This window comes from Toxotes jaculatrix, chromosome 11 (genome assembly GCF_017976425.1).
Source record: "Toxotes jaculatrix isolate fToxJac2 chromosome 11, fToxJac2.pri, whole genome shotgun sequence".
NCBI classification, from domain to species: domain Eukaryota; kingdom Metazoa; phylum Chordata; class Actinopteri; family Toxotidae; genus Toxotes; species Toxotes jaculatrix.
The window spans coordinates 26,353,959-26,358,559 of NC_054404.1; the positions used below are offsets into that span (position 1 = coordinate 26,353,959).

At 39.8% G+C, this 4,601-nt stretch overlaps 1 non-coding gene across 1 annotated transcript; it reads left to right on the top strand.

Moving 5' to 3' along the window:
- The first annotated feature begins 2,323 nt into the window (after positions 1 to 2,323).
- Positions 2,324 to 2,396, top strand: trnal-caa. The gene has a single exon. It is a non-coding gene; the product is annotated as a tRNA-Leu (tRNA).
- Positions 2,397 to 4,601: the final 2,205 nt, after the last annotated feature.

A 4,601-nucleotide genomic window follows, 5' to 3' on the forward strand; every position in this document is an offset into this window, starting at 1 on the left:
AAAGGCATGTTCCAGAGCAGGTAAACACAGGGCAGTTTTTCTTAGATCCAGGGCAGTTTTTCTTAGAGCATTCTTTTTTGATGATGTAGTGGAGGCACTGCTGGTATTCTGCAAACAAGGAAAAAAAAATTGTTTCATAAAGCACTCTAAATACAATAAAAACATTTGCAGCAGTCAATTTAAATTGTTTTCAATAATAAACAAAAAAACACATAATAGAAGTAAATTTTTGTGATTGTCCAATCCATTGTTTAACTGCACACTACAAACAACAAAATAAAAAGAAAGGATAATTATTTTCAAATAATTTTAAAAAATCTGTGAATCCACAATAATGGCTTGTAAGACGGTATTCAAAATAAACAAAGCTAATCACCACATTTGAAAGCTGTTAATCTATAATGTATATCTTAAAAGGAATAGCTCTAAAGTTAATGTACCTTCTGTTACTTCTTTACTATACACATATTTTCAAATTGTTTAAATTTTACCTCTGCGCTGTCGTCTGTTGAGGAACATTGAGGGTCATTGCCTTTGCTGACTTCCAGCAGGGACACAGAACTGGCTGAGTCAGACTCTGGGCCTTTTTCAGAATCGGCACTGTTCACCTCAGCTTCCCTGCTAGATGATCCTAAATTGGTTTCATGCATTGAATCTGTTATTAACTCTTCCACCAAAGGCACAGGGCTGGATGATTCTGCTTCATGTGACTGTATGTTATATGGTTCAGTGTCGGCCTGTGCGTTTTCCCTTTCTTTTTCACTTGCCAACCTGGTCTGGTCTACATTCACCCGTAGACACTCTTCCTCATCCTCCTTGTCTTTATCTGTTCTGTCAGACATCTCAAGATTTTCTCTCCCACTGACATCTCCTTCTACACATAAACATTTTCAAAAAGTCATTAATCAAATTCTACTGGTGGCTATACCTGATCTTTGCAGTGAGGCAAGAAAAACATAAACATCATTTAACAGCTTGATAAAACAACCATGTTGAAACATTTAACATTTCACTGTATTGAAGACCAAAGCCCTTATGACTACAGTCCTAATCCTCAGCATCTTCTTGAGCCATTTTGTATTCATTTCACAACAGTTTTTGATATTTTTATATTTTTCCTCTTCCTCTGTTTTTTCCTTCCATCCATCCATTTTCTTAACTTAACCCATGCAAACTGCACACAGAAGAGCCCAGACTGGGGTTCAAACCTGGAACCCTCTTGCTGTGAGGCGACGGTGCTACACTGCACCACTGTGCCGCCCCCCTCTTTTTCCCTTCTGATTTCCAAACTTCATTTTTTTTTTTTTGCTAGTGAGTCAGTAACCTACCTTTAAGCTCCTCTGTCTGCAGTCCTCTTCTGTCCTCAGTCCAGATGACCTTCAACCATGCGCTGTATTTTGTGCTACTGGTTTTGAAGACATCCAGTGTGAGGTGTCACATTGTCAGATAAATTATGTTTGATAAAGGTTTTCACCAGAGCATCCCTACCTTCAGCTAATTGCCAGAGGTCTTGATGCTTCTGCCCTTGGCCTTTCTTAAAACGGCCCATCAAGTAAATTTATTGACACACAGACATGTGGATTGTTCTGGAAGTTTATGGATGGATGCCGTCTCTCCTGGTGAACACAAGAGCTGGAGACTCTGTCGCTGCTTCTTCTGCTGCTTTCACACGGACATTAGCGACCCCTACCGGAACTTTAATCCAGAGAGGAAGAGACTCTGTGTGTGAGTCCTCTGTCTCTCTGTGTGTGTGCTCAGTATGTTGCTACTAAAGCAGCGTTTCATGGTTCAGGACTGACAGCAGGACTAATGTGGACAATTCCAACTCATTTCATTCAGCTCCACAACCATGATTTGTCACATGGAGTGAAGTGAAGCCAGTGAAGAGGAGGGGAATGGGAGGAGGAAGCTACACAAAGTGTTTGCTGGTCTCTGATGGGATCTTAGCCAGCAGTTTGTCTCTGTGTTATTCTGTCTCTGCACCGTTAAACATTCATACTCAGGTGGACAGTCACAGTGGACACTGTCTAATGTCCAGAGGGAAAAAAAGTTCTTTTATCACATATTAAAGCTGTGTGATGTTCACTGACACTGACCATGTGTAGTTTAAATACATGTGTGCAAGTTTATTTTCCTTAAGACAGAAGATGAGCTGATTAATGCAGGAAACAACATGAGTCAGACTCAAGTATCTGCCTGTATAATTCTAAAAACATGAGCTGAGGACAAAAGGTGAAGGCGACAGTTCATATGGAAAAGTGGAACATTAAGAAAAAAAAAATTTTGTGTGAATAATATTAGTGCATATTTTCCACTTTTAGTCGCCTGGTTAGCTCAGTTGGTAGAGCATGAGACTCAAACTCTCAGGGTCGTGGGTTTGAATCCCACTCTGGGTGGCACCACCTCCCATGGGCTCACCACCCGTGGAGGTGCCATAGGCCTTCGGTGCATTGTGAATTGGGTGGGCGTGACCTGGGCCTGGACCCAGATAAGCGGCAGATGACGATACGATATGATATGATATTTTCCACTTTTGATATATGATGGTATTATAAAAATCTATGTCTTTTCAGTCTAAAATCCTTCTAGTTTATCTTTTGGATCTTTGCCCTCACACAGAAGAGACACTGCTGCCCCAAGTTACATTTTCTATTATTATATTTGTAATTTATTGTATTTTTGTATTTTATTATTATTCGTTCGTATTTTAGGCTCAGAGGAAGAAGGAAGAAAACTGTTTTCATTATAACATGCCAGCAGCAAGAGAAGCAAAGCAAAGGTTAGATGGAATCCCATCACAGCAATATGATGGGAAATATAGTTTGGTGTCAGAGTCAGAGAAGTGAGATGGCTGATTCTCAGAGACAAGTCAGGTCTGTTTCATGTTGGTCAAACTGGTCAGGTGGAGGAAATGGAAATGATTTCTGCACTCACACTGAAAGCTTTCATACATTATTACTGTCCACATGATACCAGATCTATGTATGTGTGTGTGTGTATGTGTTTTCTTTTTAAAGTGTAATTTTAATCTTTCTATAGGATTATAAATAAAAACATTTTTAAAGATTTTAAATACATAATGCTTGTGCCCCACGGAGCACTCATACAGAGTGCTGCGTCTCTTTACCTAACCTAACCTCATCATCCCCAAATCTATCTATCTCAATCTATCACACTCACCTGTGGAAAAAATAATAAGGGTTTGTAGTTTTTTATTATGTGTATAATATAGAGAGCTTAGATGAAGCTCCATACTTTCAATATCTGTCTTATGGGGAATCTAAATATACATACTGTTCATTTTTGTTTGATTTATGTCACTGTTGTTTTTGCACATTGTGTAAAAGTGTATGTACATGTGTGTCCTAGAGTGTGTGTATGTGTGTGTGTGTGTGTGTGTGTGTTTGAAATAGTGTGTGTGCACTATACTGTATCTGTCATGACTAGGACAGTCCTGACAGTATCTGTCTTGTCTCTCCTGTGTTTTAACAGTTGTGTATATCACCAGTTGTTCCTGGTGAAACATTGTCTGGTGAAACTTGACTCGACTTGACTTGTATAAGTTAGGGTGTAGGGTTAGGGTTTTATTCACATATTTTATTAGTATGATGCAGGTTAGTTAAGGCGATGCAGTTGCTGTGTGCGTTATAAGAAACCCTTCATTCCCATGTTCCCTAGGCCTCACACTGTTTTCTCTGTTTCAAAGGTGAGAGGTATGATTAGGGAATTAGGGTGTAGGGGGTTGCAATGGCAGAAAGGAAGCACCAAACTAATATATTCAAAAACATCAAAGATTTTACTGCAGTGATGTAATATGTGGTTGCTATGTGTCAATAGTAGCCTGTTCAAAGTCAGGTTCACACTGTGATGCAGCTTCACCAAAGTTTTACAGTTAACATTCATAACGAAAACAAAGTATTTAATTTAGGTTCTTCCTCAAAGGTCAGAATACATCAAAGGCAGGTCAGTTGATGACATCACAGTCTGTGACATCACAGGGGCAATGACATCACAGAGACACCAGGCCAGAAATATATCAAAAAGAGGACACCACATCAAAGGCAGTTCAACTGATGACATCACAGTCACATGACAGAGACACCAAGCTGTTTATAAATAAGACCTGTGGTCTTTGAGGATCAGATCTCACCCACACCTGCAATAGACTTAAAGTTTTCTAGACTTTGTAGCTCCCCTGTGCCCCACTACTGCAGACAGCGCCCACTACCCTGCACCGCTGACTGCAGCAGACTTTACAAGGTCTAGAAAAGACTTTGAAGCTTCCCTGCACCCCACTACTGCAGACACCACCCACTACTACTGCTCCCCTGCAGTAGTGGGCATAGTAGTGGGCTCCCATGCAGTAGTCAGTGAAGGGGAGCTGCAAAGTCTACGTTCACCACCACCGTCTGCAGTAAGTGGACCTTCGATTGTGTCTGTGGTCCCCTTTTAAACCCATCTTTTTTGGAAAAAAAAGAAGATATTTTAATCTGTATCTGTAACAACTTTTGTTTTTAAAGGGTAATTTTAATCTTTCTATAGGATTACAAATAAGAATGTTTTTAAAGATTTTAAATACATAATGCTCGTGCCCCATGGAG